Genomic DNA, 16,269 nt, shown 5'->3' with positions numbered 1-16,269 from the left:
CCAAATCAAAGCATTCCTGACAGATGGCTGTCCAGCTGCCTCTTGAATGCCTCCAGTTTTCTTCCCAACAACCCTGTGGGGTAGGATTGCCGATTGGAAACCAAGGCAGCTCACAACAAGAAATAAATCCTTTTAAAATCCAATAACCATAAAAAGTATAAACAGTTGCAAAACAGCTTAAAGTGGCATGATTCTGAATTTTGGGTTGGATGAATGTTCCTTATCACTTGAGGCTGAAGTTCTGTGCACACTTATTTTATTTATTTATTTTATTTATTTATTTTTATTTATTTATTAAATTTATATACCGCCCGACTAGCGATGAGTAAACCCCATTGAATACATTGGACTTGCTTCTGAGTAAACAAACATAGGATTGCACTACAAATAGCTTTACAGGTTGTGTAAATAATAAATGTCTTTGACAGTCATTTAAAGCACATGCCTTCCTCTAAAGAATCATGGGAAGTATAGTTTCCCCCTCACAGTTTAGGTCCCACCACCCTTAACAAACTACAGTTCCCATGATTCTGTGGTGTGGTTCATGTGCTTCAAATGTATTGTCAGGGGTCACTTGACATCAACTCCAGGAAATAGAGTTTTAGACCCTTCGGAGACCCATTGTGAATTGTTTGCAAGGCACTTTGAGGGTAAAGTTTCTCACCTCCATAGCAGTCTTGATGCCCCATCCACATCTACTGTAGTCCCCAATGAGGTGTCCAGTGCAACATCTGCTGCAACTTCTTGGGAATGGTTTCAGTTGATGCAGCCTGATGACGTAGGCAAGGTGCTTGCAATGATGCGGCCAGCAATGTGGCCTCTCGACACTTGCCCTTCTTGGCTGATTAAAGCTGCTGAAGGCGTTTGTCCAAGTGGATCCAGGATGTGGTCAATGCATCATAGCAGGAGGGAGTGGTTCCAGCCATCTTGAAAGAGGCGGTGATCTGACCGCTCCTGAAAAAGCCCACCCTGGACCCAATGATCTGCAACAATTACCGATGGGTCACAAACACCCCCTTCTTAGGGAAGGTGATTGAGAGGGTTGTGGTGCAGCAATTGCAAGTACTCTTGGATGAAACAGATTATCTTGACCCATCCCAGTCTGGGTTCAGGCCTGCTTATGGGACTGAATTGGCCTTGGTCAATGACCTTTTTCAAGAGAAGGACAGGAGAAATGCCACTCTGTTATTCTTATTTGATCTTTCGGTGGCTTTTGATACAATTGGCCATGGTATCCTTCTGGGCCGACTTAGTGAGATGGGTATCAAAGGCACTGTTTTACAGTGGTTCCGACCCTATCTCCAGGGTTATTTTCAGAGAATAGCATTGGGCGATTGTATTTTGGCCCCCTGACAGTTGTGCTGTGGGGTGCCGCAGGGTACCATCTTGTCCCATGCTGTTTAACATCTATATGAAGCCCTTGGGAGCAGTCATCAGGAGATTTGGGGTGAAGTGTCAGCAGTACACTAATGATACCCAGCTCTATTTCTCTGTAACATCTGAATCGGAAGAGGCCGTGCACCGCCTGGACTAGGTGGTGGACTGGATGAAGACCAATAAACTGAGTCTGAATCCTAGCAAGATGGAGGCACTGTGGGTTGGTGGTTCCCAAGTTCAAATAATTAGTAAATTGCCTGCTTTGGATGGGGTTGTACTCCCTCTGAAAGAGCAGGTCCATAGTCTGGGGGTGCTCCTGGATCCATCTTTGTCTCTAGAGGCCCAGGTGACCTCAGTGGCTAGGAGTGCCTTTTACCAGCTTTGGCTGGTAAGACAGCTGTGGCCATTTCTGCACCAGGATAGCCTGACCACTGTTGTCCGTGCACTGGTAACCTGGATCACTGTAATGCGCTCTATGTGGGGTTGCCCTTGAGGTTGGTCCGGAAGCTGCAGCTGTGCAAAATGCAGCAGCAAGACTGCCCTTGAGGTTGATCCGGAAGCTGCAGCTGTGCAAAATGTGGCAGCGAGACAGGTCATTGCTGACATGTCGCCCCACTGCTGAAAGAATAGCACTGGCTGCCCATTTGCTACTGGGCCAAGTTCAAGGTTCTAGTCTTGGTGTACAAAGCCCTATACAGCTTGGGACCAGGATACCTGAAAGACCATCTTATCCTTTATATATCCAGTCGATCACTGTGCTCTGCAGATACCATCTTATCAGGAGGTCCATTCCAGACAACATAGGAAATGGACCTTTAGAGTGGTGGCACCTACCCTGTGGAATTCCTTCCCCTTAAATATTAGACAGGCGCCATTGTGATGTTCCTATATTAATGTATATATGGTAAGTGCTGGTTGTTTAGAGTATACATGGTAAGTAGTGAAAGAGGAGGGGGAATGAATGGGCAATAGAATGCTTGATGATTGGCTGAATGTTTAAAATGGCTGACAGTATAAATGAAAGGATGACAGGTAAATCTGGGGGAATGTGAGGTGGTGAATTGTGGAATCTGGGGGGAGAAGAGAAAGAGTGGATTGCTTGGTGGGGTTTAGAGAGTTGTTTACCAGGAGGGAGGTGGAGTTCGGATTAGTATTGAGTAAAACCTTATGCTTATGTGCCTTAAGAAGAAATCTTGTTAATCTTGTTAGCTTTGTTATCTTTAATAAATACTTAATTTGGTTTACCAAAGGCCTGATCCTTGGCTGGAGTTTCACAGACCAGAAGGGAGGGTAAGGTAATGACCAAGGCTGAAGGGGAACTGTAACAAATGGTGGCAGCGGTGAAGAGAATAACAATACCAGTATTCAGAGTCTCTGGGAATACTAGTATTGGGACGTTACTGGTGGTTGCCTAGCAGGGGGATCTGTTGTGATCTGTGCTAGAGCAGATAGGTAAACCATAAGAGAGTGCGGTCCGGACTGGTGGAGTCCCTGGTGGTGCCTAGAGACAGGCAGTAACCACGAGCAGGTAGGAACCTGACAGGGAGAGCCAGGAAAGGACGCATCACATGTGGTGGCAGTAGCGGTGGGATACGAACAACAAAGAATCCAGATACGAATACTAGAGAATCCAGAACAGTGGTGTAGCAAACAGAAATAACAAAACAAGATTTCTTGTGAGAGTGACTGGCAAAGAGTGTGTGGCAAAGAGTGAGTGAACTCAAACACCATGGCTGAAAACATAAAAATGAAAAGAGAGGAGCTGGTGGAGAAGTGCATAACATTCAATTTACCTCACGAGGGTAAAGGGGTAGATGAATTGAGGGTAGCACTTATAGGATTTGCTACTGCCCAGCAAAAACACCCTGTCAGGGAAGAGACCCCAGAAGGATATTTAAGCAATCCCGCTTATATAGAGTACTTGAGAGAGAAGTTAAGATGGGAGGCTGAGGAAAAAGACAAGCAGAGGGAGTTGGAAGCTGAGAGACTGAAGATGGAAGCTGAGAGATTGAGGATGGAAGGTGCAGAGAAGGAAAAACAGAGGGAGTTGGAAATTGAGAGAATGAGATTGGGGTTTGAGGAGAGGGAGAAGCAACGAGCATTGGATGCTGAATTACAAGTAGAAAAGTTAAAATTTGATAGAGAGAAATTTCACTCTGAGGAGACAAGGAAAGAGAGAGATGGAGCAAAAATAAAAATTACTCCAAAGGACTTTGCTGTCTATGAGCCTGGTCAAGATCCTCAAATTTACCTCAGCACCTTTGAAAAAGCAGCTCAGTTGTGGGGGCTACCTGAAGATAAATACATGCAGTATTTATCAAACCTGATTAAAGGGGAATTGGCTGAGGTATATCAATATTTCCCCTCAGACAGGCCCGTCACCTATGCTGAATTCAAAGAAGCAGTGTTTAAAAGATTCAGACTGGGGCCTGATTATTTTAGAAAGCTTTTCAGAAACTGCCAGATACAGACAGGGAGGTCTTTTGTGGAACTGGGAGCAAAGTTGATGGATATATTTGGAAAGTGGATGAGTAGTGCCAAAGCTCAGTCAGTGGAAGAGGTGAAAAGCCTCATGATACTGGATCAATTATACCATCAGTTACCACCAAAAATAAGGCTCCTGGTCAAAGACCGTTCCCCTACATCTGTGCAGGAGGCCGCAGAGATGGTGGATCACTTCGCCTCCAATAGAACTGGCTGGGTGAAGAAAACATCAAGAGAGTTTAAACCCAGACCATATAGTGCTGGCAGAAGGGATGTGGTACCACAGCGAGTGAGTCCTCCATTAAAATCTGAAGGGCACAGGACACCCCAGAGTGGATCTGTGTACCCTAAAAGTGAGGAGAAATTATGCTACAAATGTGGTAGACCGGGACACCTACGTTTTCAATGTGAGGTTGCCAACCCCATTAGTAATCCTGCTCAGACAAGGGCAGTGAAAACAGAGCCCAAGGCTTTAGAAGCAGCGAAAAAGGTTCAGTTTTGCCAGATAAACTGGACAGAAGTAACAGACCTTGATTCAAGTCTGAGAGAGGAAGTGAGTGTACAAGGGGCAACTTATTGGGCATTGCTTGACACTGGTGCCGCTCAGACGTTACTGAGGCCAGATTTAATAAAATCTGAAGAAATATTACCTCAGGAAACAGTGACTATCCAAGGAGTGAGGGGTCAACCAGAGAGTTTGCCTGTGGCCCTAGTGAAAATGGAATGGAGAGGCCGAAAGGGCCAATATAAAGTTGGTATTAATGCCCAGCAACAAGAACCAGTAATACTGGGAAGAGATGTTATGGGGGCACAGGGGAAAATATATGTAGTGACCAGACAGCAAATTGGCAGAGAAAAAGAAGCCATATTAAGGGGGGCTGAAACAAACAGGGTGGAATCTGTTAACCAGCCTCAGGTCACCATAGCAACCACTAGCAGGCCTGCTGAAGAAGACAAACTGTATCAAGTGGTCTCTGGGGAAGAAGCAGATCAATTCAGGGAAGAGCTGCATAAAGATATAAGTCTGAAGCAGATAAAGGAACAAGCGCTGACCCAACAGATTCCTTTCACTGACAAACTGAGGAATCAAGTTGTGTGTGAGAATGGGATTTTATATAGACTGTGGATGCCTACTGAGAGAAAGGATGAATGTGAACCAGTGAAGCAATTGATAGTACCTAGCAAATACAGAACCAGATTGCTAGAGGTAGCCCACGATGTCCCATGTGCAGGACATCTGGGAATAAAAAAGACCAAGAGGAGATTGGCTGCACATTATTATTGGCCAAATATCTCCAAGGATGTAAAACAACATTGTCTATCTTGTGGAATATGCCAAAAGGTGGGAAAGAGTGGAGTAAAGACCAAGGCACCCTTAAAGCCCCTTCCTATAATTGGACAACCCTTTTATAGAGTGGAAATAGATTTGGTGGGCCCTTTTTCCAAATCCACAAGGCATGGCAAGAAATATCTAGTGGTGGTGGTGGATTTTGCCACAAGATACCCAGACGCAGAAGCACTGAGATCTGTAGAAGCCCCTGTAGTGGCAGAGGCTTTATTAAAAATCTTTATGAGGCTGGGTTTCCCTCATGAAGTGCTGACAGATCAAGGCAGTGTATTCATGGGAGAAGTGATGCAATGTATGTGGAAATGTTGTGGTCTAAAACATCTAAAGACCACTACTTACCATCCCGCCACTAATGGGCTAACTGAGAGATTCAATGGAGTTCTGAAGGGCATGATAAGAAGTTATGTTCAAGATCACCCACAAGACTGGGATGAACGTTTGGGATGCTTCTTATTTGCATATAGAGAAGTCCCTCAAGAGTCAACAGGCTTCTCACCCTTTGAACTCATGTTCACTAGAAAAGTGAGGGGACCTTTGGAACTATTAAAAAATTCATGGGAAGGAACTCTGGGAGAGTACAAAACTTCTGTAGTAGATTTTGTATTGGAATTCCGCAATAAATTAACATCAATGATGGAAGTAGTGAGAGAGAATTTGAGTCATGCACAGGAGAAGCAAAGTTACTGGTATGACAGAACAGCCAGAGAACGTGTGTATGATGTGGGAGATATGGTTATGGCGTTCATACCCAGGAAACATGACAAATTACAGGCTAACTGGGAAGGACCATATACCATCAGAGAAAGGCTTGACACAGTGACGTATGTAATTACCACAGACCAATTAAACAAAAGCAAAGTGGTTCATGTAAATATGTTGAAGCCTTACCATACCAGGGATGCACAGGTGTTGCAAGTTACCTTATTCCCTGAGGGAAGTGGGCCTGAACTTCCAGATTTCGTACAGGAAAGCAAAGACAAAGGAGGGGTAGATCAAGTGGAATGGTCAGAGGAGGTGAAGGAGGAAGTAAAAGAAGAGATTCTGAGAGTTTTGAAAACCTATAGGAATCTCTTTAGCAACAAACCTGGCCGAACCAGTATAGTTATACATTCCATTGATACTGGAGATCATGCCCCAATCAGATCTGTTCCGTACCGTGTGAATGGGAAAGTTTTGAATGAGATCAAAAAGGAGGTGGAAGAGATGCTGGAATTAGGAGTGATCAGGGAATCCATCAGTCCCTGGGCCTCAAGTATTGTCCTGGTTCCGAAAAAAGATGGAACGACAAGGTTTTGCATTGATTATCGGCTAATCAATAAAATTACTGTCCCAGATGCGTATCCTATGCCTAGGGTAGACGCTATGTTAGAGTTATTGGGGGCAGCAACCATTATCTCTACACTAGATCTCTGTAAAGGATTTTGGCAAATGGAACTAGACGAGCAATCCAGAGCCAAAACTGCCTTCAGTACACCAGATGGGTTATATGAGTTTGTGACCTTACCCATGGGACTAAGGAACTCACCAAGTTCATTTCAGAGGCTAATCAATGCTGTGTTGCGAGGCATGTCAGATTTTGCAGTGGCCTATATCGATGACGTGGCCATTTTTAGCAAGTCGGTGCCTGAGCATGTCCAACACCTGACAACAGTATTGGAGGCCTTAAGAAAAGCAGGCCTCACAATAAAAGCTAAGAAATGCCAGTTTGGACTAAAGGAAGTAATCTATTTAGGACATAAGGTGGGGAGTGGGAAAATCACCCCCTTATGGAGCAAGGTGGAGGCAATACAAGCGTGGCCGATCCCCTTAACCAAAAAACAAGTAAGGGCATTTCTGGGTGTGGCTGGATTTTATAGGAAGTTTGTGAGAAATTTTGGGGAAATAGCAACCCCCTTGCATGAATTAACAAAGAAGAAGTGTTCTGAGCGTGTGGTATGGACGGATGAATGTCAGAAGGCTTTTGATCTACTGAAGCAAGCCTTGTGCCAAGGACCCATATTAATAGCACCAGACTATGAGCAACCATTCATCGTGGCTACAGATGCGTCGGACCTCGCGCTGGGAGTCGTCTTGCTGCAGGAGACAGAAGGCACCAGACATCCAGTGGTGTACCTGAGTCGCAAGCTGACGCCGAGGGAGAAAAACTATTCGTCGGTCCAGAAGGAGTGCCTAGCGGTCGTCTGGGGACTGAACAAGTTGCGCCCATACGTGTGGGGACGAAGATTCACAGTGACTACGGATCATCGGGCCTTGTTATGGTTGCAGACTATGAAAAACCATAACACTATGCTGCAGAGTTGGTCCTGGGCCCTACAGGACTATCAAGTGGACTTCCAGTTCATAAAAGGCAAGGACAATGTACTGGCCGATGGACTTTCCAGGCAAGTGGCTGGGACTGCAGTGACGTGACCAGACGGAGGAACAAAGAAAGACATTTTCCCCGTAGAGACTTTTATTTGTTAACGTGACGTATAAATCCTGGAACAGGAATAATACTCTGCTGTTGTTTAAGGGGGGGGGGAAATGTGATGTTCCTATATTAATGTACATATGGTAAGTGCTGGTTGTTTAGAGTATACATGGTAAGTAGTGAAAGAGGAGGGGGAGTGAATGGGCAATAGAATGCTTGATGATTGGCTGAATGTTTAAAATGGCTGACAGTATAAATGAAAGGATGACAGGTAAATCTGGGGGAATGTGAGGTGGTGAATTGTGGAATCTGGGGGGAGAAGAGAAAGAGTGGATTGCTTGGTGGGGTTTAGAGAGTTGTTTACCAGGAGGGAGGTGGAGTTCGGATTAGTATTGAGTAAAACCATATGCTTATGTGCCTTAAGAAGAAATCTTGTTAATCTTGTTAGCTTTGTCATCTGTAATAAATACTTAATTTGGTTTACCAAAGGCCTGATCCTTGGCTGGAGTTTCACAGACCAGAAGGGAGGGTAAGGTAATGACCAAGGCTGAAGGGGAACTGTAACAAATGGTGGCAGCGGTGAAGAGAATAACAATACCAGTATTCAGAGTCTCTGGGAATACTAGTATTGGGACGTTACTGGTGGTTGCCTAGCAGGGGGATCTGTTGAGATCTGTGCTAGAGCAGATAGGTAAACCATAAGAGAGTGCGGTCCGGACTGGTGGAGTCCCTGGTGGTGCCTAGAGACAGGCAGTAACCACGAGCAGGTAGGAACCTGACAGGGAGAGCCAGGGAAGGACGCATCACAGCCATCTCTGTTATCTTTTTGGCTGCTATTGAAGACCTTCCTCTTTCAACAAGCCTTTTAAGTTGAGACCTTATCTGAGTCTGCGTCTGTGTTGGAATTGCTTTTTAATATGTTTTTAACCTTTTTTATTTAAAGACGTCTTGAAATCTTTTTTTTTAAAGAAATGTTTTTAAAGATGTTTTATTTTAATGTATTTTAATGTCTGTTTTTATGATGTTTTATAGTGTTTTTAGTGCATTCGTTTGCCACCCTGGCTCCTGCTGGGAGGAAGGATGGGATATAAATCAAATAAATAAATGTGTGTTGAATGTGCTTTAAATGAATGGTGTGGAATGATATGCATTCTTTAGTGAATTGAAAAGAGCATTTTTTTAAAAAAAAATTAAACGGGAAGGGCTGTAGCTCAGTGGTAGGGCATATGCTTTTCATGCAAAGGTCCAAAATTCAAGTTTTGGAAAAGACTATTGCCTGGAATCCTAGACAGCCAATGCAAGTGCATGTCATCAGTACTGAGCTATATGGTACCAAATGGCCTGAGTCAGTATAAGGCAGATTCCTTTGTTCCTAAGAGTGGGAAGAGACCCAAGGGCCACAGTGACTCTGAAAATTGTATATGCATTTTATTTACAACATTTGTATATTGCTTTATTGTAAAAAAAACCCTCAAAGTGGTTTATAGAAGGAATTAAAACAGAATTATTGGCAAAAACAGTTAAAGACAAGTATTTAAAAACATTCAAGATAATAAAACCAACAATGAGTTAAAAACAGATAAACACAATAGCTTCTATATGCCTGGGTAGGCTTGCCTAAACAAAAATGTTTTTCAGCAGGTGCCAAAATGAGTATAATGAACACACCTGCCAAATGTAAATAGGCAGAGAGTTCCAAAGCATAGGTACTGCCACACTAAAGGATTGATATCTTAGAAGAGCAGAATATGTACTATTTGGAACCCGTAACATGGAAATCCCACCTTGAACATGGCCTGGTAGCAAATCAGCAACCAGTGCAGATTTCAGAGCAGAGGTATTATGTGCTGATAGGGTCTCACTCATGTCAGCAATCGTGCTGCAGCATTCTGCACTAACTGCAGCCCTGGGTCAGGTTGTGCTGCATGGGGATTTCTGTGACCTTGGCTGACTGGCTGCCAGAATTTTTTTAGTTTTGGTTTTTGGTTAGGAATCCTGACTGGTTGTGGGAAGCTGAGTTTTCTGCATTACTCATAGGAATTTTGTTGTTTTTGATGTGGTATTGCATTTAGGAAATCATCACTGTCTTTTATTTTTATTTTTCTGTTTCCATTTCTGTTACCTTTAATCTCACTCCTTTACATCCATAGAAGCAACAACAGTGGTTCCATGTGCTCAACTCAACCCCCTTAAATCCACTGATGATGCACTTTGTTGGTTACATGATGGTTTGTTTCTTGCCCAATAGTGGCAGAAGAGAATTCACATACTGGGAAGTGTGGCTGCAATTGTTGTTCCCAAGCTTCTGTTCAAACTATGTGTGTTTTCTCTCTGTCAATTATTGCTCACTGGGATTGGATTGGCTGTCAAAGTGAGTTTATAGCAGCCCACAAGGTAGACAGAAAAGAGTAGAGAATCTTCTTACTCTTATTTATTTCTCAGATGTCTTTCGGAAGTGAAGAGTCAGATCTGTAAAAAAGTTTGGAGCAGCCATGTTGAAAGGTATGGGCAGGGCATTCCAGGCAGGGAGTTGCCAGCCCTGCTCGAATATGGATACCTTTGCAGAGGATCCCTAGTCAAGCTTTACCAACAGCACAATCCAAACCATTTTTACTCAGAAGTAAGTCCTATTGAGTTCTATGAGGCTTAGTAAGTGTGTTTAGAATTGCAGCATCCAGGGGCATCCATATTTATTCCTGAGTGTTGTTATCTAACATTTCCACAACACTAGGCTCCTTTCTTCCTACAGTGGCCTTCTGGTGACCGGACTGGCCTGAGGGCATTTAACTCCTTCTTGCCAGAATCAAGTAGTCTAGATTAAATGTCCCCTACCCAGGCTCTATCTTTCAGCTAAGATTTCTATCTTAATTTCTAATCAGAGAAATGTTTTTGTTTGAACTGTATGCTCCAAGCAACTGTGGTTGATGCTTAATGTATCATGCTTAATGACATCACTTGGGCCCACCCCTGTGACATCAGTATGGCCCATCCCCATGACATCACTATGACCTGTCCCCATGACATCACTAGGGCCCAGCCTTGAAATTTCAGGCTTTGGGATGCTTCTGACCTGGCAACCCTAGTAGACATTCATCCAACTTATAACAGCAGATCAGCTGAGCTCTGCTCAAGCCTAACTGTTGTGAAATGTAAAAGGTGACTCCTAATATATTGCCAGCATGTCATAGATTAGAACTTGGTGCCAACAGCTTCGAAAGCAACAGAAAAATCCATTCTTGTTTCTAGAATGTAGGTTAGCTGATTACATGATGCAAAAGACCATTTTCAGAATGCAATGCTTTCAGATCTCCTCCCTGCAAAATCTCCTTTTGGCTGCAGTATATGACCTTTTGAAGGTGCCGAAGGAACCATCTGCATGGACTTTCCAGCCTGGCTCTCATTCCTGACCAAAGTAGACAACTCCTATAATCACATAGACTGAGTTGTGCTCAACTATGACAAACATGCCTCTTCCTTTTAGTATATTACTCCCTCTGCTCTTCAGGCAACATAGGCACTTGATTTTATTTCTACACAATATCAAGCTGACACTGCAAGCTTTATATATATATATTCTATTTCACCCAAGGGAAAGCTGTCAGTGTATGTTTTCCTGAAAGGATGAAACTGCAACTCCATTCATTTTTGGAGCAGGGTGGTTTACAGGGACTCAACCAATTCCTTTTTGCAAGAACAGACCTGAAGACAATTGGAGGCTGTCTTTTTGCTGCTTCTGTGGAAAAAGAATAAGCAACCTCTCTTTGGAACAAGACAGGATGATGGTATAGAAGTAGAGGGCTTACTTCTCTGATCCGCATAATTCTCATAGTTCTATGAAACCACATTGAAATATATTTTGTAAATGATTGCCCTGAAAATCATATCAGCTATTTGTGTTTACATGAATGTTTATAATTATTAACGCAGCATTTTTAACATGTGAAGGCTAAAAGTTATTACCGGCAGAATCTCACTGTAAACCAGTGATGGGGAGTCTCCACCCCGAGGCCCAAATAGGCCCAAGAAGGATCTTAATGTGGCCCATGAGGCCATTTTCCCCAAGCCACCCCCACCTGTCTCACACCTAACAACATATGTGACATTAGGTGTCAGGTAGGTCAAGATGCAGATGCAAAGGAATCACTGGAAGCATAAAATATGCTCCTGATAGTTTATTTATTTATTTTATTTAAAATATTCCTGTCTCACCCTTCTACCCTACAATAGGGCACTCAGGGCAGCTACAATAAAATCGCACACATATATAATAAAATACACAATAAAACATTAAAAATTACAGTAAATTAAAATGTATAAAATACTATTAAAATACATAAAATGCATTATGCATACACATACAAACATAAAACATGTATATATGTGCATACACATATAAGAAGGTGAGAATAAAAGAGTTTAAAAGATAAAAATAAAAGATAAAAAACTTAAAACAGTGTCAGGCTGACCCATCAGTCCCAACCAAAGGCTCTCCGGAACAAAATAGTTTTTACAAGTTTCTGGAAGACCATCAGGGAAGGAGCAAAGTGGGCTTCTTGAGGCAGGGAATTCCAAAGGCTGGGAGCCACAATTGAAAAGGCTCTCTCCCGCGTGCCTGACAATCTAACTTCTTTCATTCCAAGCACGCAGAGGAGACAAGAGGTAGATGATCTTAAATCCAGGCTAGGAACATATGGATGTAAGTGGTCCCTTAAGTACACTGGCCCAAGGCCATTTAGGGCTTTAAAGGTCAAAACCAACACTTTGAATTGGGCTCGGAAACAAATTGGGAGCCAGTGGAGTCGATAAACCACAGGGGTGATATGCTCCCTGTGCCGTGCTCCGGTTAACATTCTGGCTGCTGCATTTTGGACCAACTGTAGTTTCCGAATCATTTTCAAAGGCAGCCCCACATAGAGTGCATTACAATAATCGAGCCCCGATGTCACCAATGCATGTGTCACCATGGCCAAGTCAGCAGCTTCCAGTTTCTTGACAAGTGGGGCTCACTAACAGCACAGACCAGCTGATCTGTACTGAGAGTGAGCCCTGTCTGTTCCCATGTGTGGTTCAGATTCAAATCATACCTGCAAGTGGACATTTTCCTTTTCAGACAGCTTTGCAGAATGGTTCCCCCTCTACTCCATCATCTATTACAGCAATTGCCAACTTGGCACTTGTGGGCACCATGGGGCCTGCAGAGGTGCTGTCTCTGAAACAACCAATCAAGTTGTTTTGCCCTGTGGAGAGGTGCTATTGATTGTGGGAGGGAGTGGAGGAAGCAGCAGTGGAGAATGCTCCATTAGTACATCTGTTTTTTTGGCTGCCAGGGCCATCAGGCCTTGCCCCACAGAGGGGCTTTTTAAAGGGGGGGGAGAGGAAGTAGTGACAAGGATCATCCACTAGCTCATCTTTTTCTTGCCCACCAGCCACATGGACCTGGTGGCAGGCACTTGCATAGCCCCATGGGTAGGGTTGACATATTCTAGTACCACAAATCCGAGCAGGCTAATTTGCATATTATGCAAATTATTTGCTAATTTTGCAAGTTAAGCACATTAATAGTTGCATTATTCAGTTGTTTTATTTTTGTACCTAGTAAGTATCAACAAAAACTGAAGGAAGATGTGAGAAATCTGTTTTTTTAAATGTACATTTTCAGTCTTAAATGCATAGACTCTAGTTTCCAGAACTATGGAATACTTATTTATGTATTAAGAAGATTTATATCCTGCCCTTCCACTGTTAAAAACAGAGCTCAGGGAAGATTACAAATGTAATAAAAACAATAAAAGTGTAATTTTTCAAGAACAGTTTGGAAACCCCTGGTGTAAGGCCTCTGCCTATGTTCCTATGCTGCTCTCACCCTTCATGCAGATGCCTGGGATGCATGCATGTAGACATACCTCTTTACAGTTATGGAAAGTGATTCTTAATAACGTGTTATCTGCTCTAGGTCTCCAGACACAAGGTTACATAGGTGTTTATGGACGTGACCATAAAATATTTTGTGAAGTTCAAGAGTTTGTGCTTTCACCAAGGCCAAGTCAGTTAGAGAAGTGATGGCTTCAGAAGATGCTTTCAGCTCCTAGAAAGAGCTTTTGCCTTATAGGAAAAGCAAGAAAGACCTAGAATTAGAAGTAAGTCCCTGCCCTTCTCTGATATAAAAGTGTGGTAATGCCAATTTAGTGTTGTTGTGGCAACTCCTTGCTGTTGTCTCCATGCTTTAATCCTGGAATAAGCCTAGACTGTTTGGTATCCTGAAAAATGTTCCAGAATTCTGATTCATGCCTAGAGTCTGAGGCTGTGTTCCTGTATTGACTTCCTGAATAAAGCTTCATGCAGAAAAGTCCAGTCTTCTAGTCCTGTTTGCTTCCTTACTTTGGCAGGACAGGAAGGAACTATGGCAATCTCCCAGTTTGCTCAGTAGAGGGCTTTTCCCAAATGTGTGTGTGTGTGTGTATGCATGAAAGAAAGAAAGAAAGAAAGAAAGAAAGAAAGAAAGAAAGAAAGAAAGAAAGAAAGAAAGAAAGAAAGAAAGAAAGAAAGAAAGAAAGAAAGAAAGAAAGAAAGAAAGAAAGAAAGAAAGAAAGAAAGAAAGAAAGCATGTATCTATGTGTAGTCTGTGTGTACTTGTGTGTGTGAGAGGGGAGAGGATATGTATATTTGTGTGGTCTGTGTGAGAGAGGAAGGGATGCACTTGGGCAGAGAGAGAGGGAGAGATATACGTGTGGCTTATATATGTGAAGCATGCATGTATGAGTGTGTGAGAGAGATGCATGTGTTTCTTTGGTCTGTGGGTGATGCGTGTGTGGGTGTTCTATGTGTGCAAGAGAGTGTGGTGTGACCACCTTGCATCTTTTTCCTGGTGCTTGGGAATGCTCCTTTTTATTGGACAGCAACAGCATCATTGTGTCTACAATCAAGACGTCACTGAAGCCCCATAGTAAGCATGAGGTGTCCAGGACAGGGGGAGGGGGTGGGAAGCAGCAATGAATGTAGTGACTGCCTAATTTTGTTATGCCACGCCCCCTACAACAGTCATTTTGTGCTACGCCATGTCCCACAGAAGCCATTTTGTGACTGTCACTCACGGCACTTTCTCAGAATTTGAAATGTGCTCACTGGTCCAAAAAGGTTGGCAACTACTGCTCAGCTCCTCTTCCTTTGCTATCATTTAACTCAGTCCATGCTTGTGCTCCTTTGGTTCACCTTGTTCTATCTGACCACAGATCGAAACTCCACATCACAGCAGTGTGAGCATGAGCCCATAGGTAAGCCAAGTGAGAACAGAAGAGACAGAAAACCCATGTGCTTCCTTCTTCTCTAACCAATCTGCTATAATTAATGTGCTTCCAATACACTTTCTTTGTCTCCCCCTGCCCTCCCCCACATATACTCCTGAGATCATAAGCATAGGTCCTGCCAAGGAAGGAAAGCCAGGATATGAAATTAATAAATAAAAAATAGCTGCAGATGAGGGCTTCATAGGGGAGAAAGAAAAGTCTGCCTTGCCCATTTGCTCATTTCTCTAGCCATTCCTGAATTGTGAATATCTAGACTGAACATTGTTCTGGATACCGAACATAGATCTTCTGCTCACATTTCTGATAGACATGTAACAATTCTAATTGCAAACATTGGTTGGTTTTTAAGAAAAGGCATTCTTTTGCCATCTCCTGCTGGATTTCCCCCCAGTTATGTACTGATTCATCATAATTGCATTTCATATGTCTCTATAGGAAACAAGATGATAATAAATGTTATTTAAAATGGTGAGGAGGAAGACAGAAAAGATGTTCTTCAGTCAACTCTCTGGCCTTTGGACTGATTTGGAAATACTTTGCTTAGGTTATAGACATCTCATGAGTAATAGCACTAATAAATAAGACTTACAAATATTGAAAAAGGAAAGGTGCAGCTTGGACATAATTTTCATGCTGCCTTTAAAACGGATGTGAGTTGCAGATAAAAGTGGCCCTACGGAGGAATTTTCTCATTCAGATTACAACCCTTCCTAATTACATGAAGATGAATGCCAGATGGATAAAAATTCTGAAATTCAAAATCCACAGAAAAATCTTGTGATTAAAATTCTCATGATGCTCGCATTTGTCTGAATAAAAAGAACCCAGTTCCTTAAGCACAATAGTGTTCAAATTTTTCATGTTACCAACATGTTTTCCATTTTAAAAAGCATGCGTTGCTGCTATGATCATCCACAAAACATCCAGAACCCTCCACTCAAAACCTTCATACTATCCAAATTCATTGCATCAATTCAGAAGACTCTGATGGATGTATTTTTGGTGGTGGGGTTCTTGTCCACAAAAAAGGAGGCTGTCCCTCATTCACAGAGAGATTTTGGGTTTTATTTTTCTAGCATCTCAGTCTTGGGTTCCCATAATATCTACAAGCTGGCTTGTGCACTGTGGAAGCCACAGATTGATTTCACCTTTTAAATTAACTTGACCTGTGCCTGTTCAGGAAGGCAGAACATATGCCATCCTGTGTGATTATGAGTAATGTCCTGCTGTTGCAAATACATGTTTATAAAGTGCTGTGGTCGGCATTCTCTGATAGGTAGCTCCTCTTTTTTGCCCTTGGGAGACCTTGTGCAACACGCTAGCAGCAGCATTGGGCTCTCTTTATT

This window comes from Rhineura floridana, chromosome 7, assembly GCF_030035675.1.
Source record: "Rhineura floridana isolate rRhiFlo1 chromosome 7, rRhiFlo1.hap2, whole genome shotgun sequence".
Lineage (NCBI taxonomy): Eukaryota > Metazoa > Chordata > Lepidosauria > Squamata > Rhineuridae > Rhineura > Rhineura floridana.
This window is presented reverse-complemented; position numbering follows the sequence as displayed.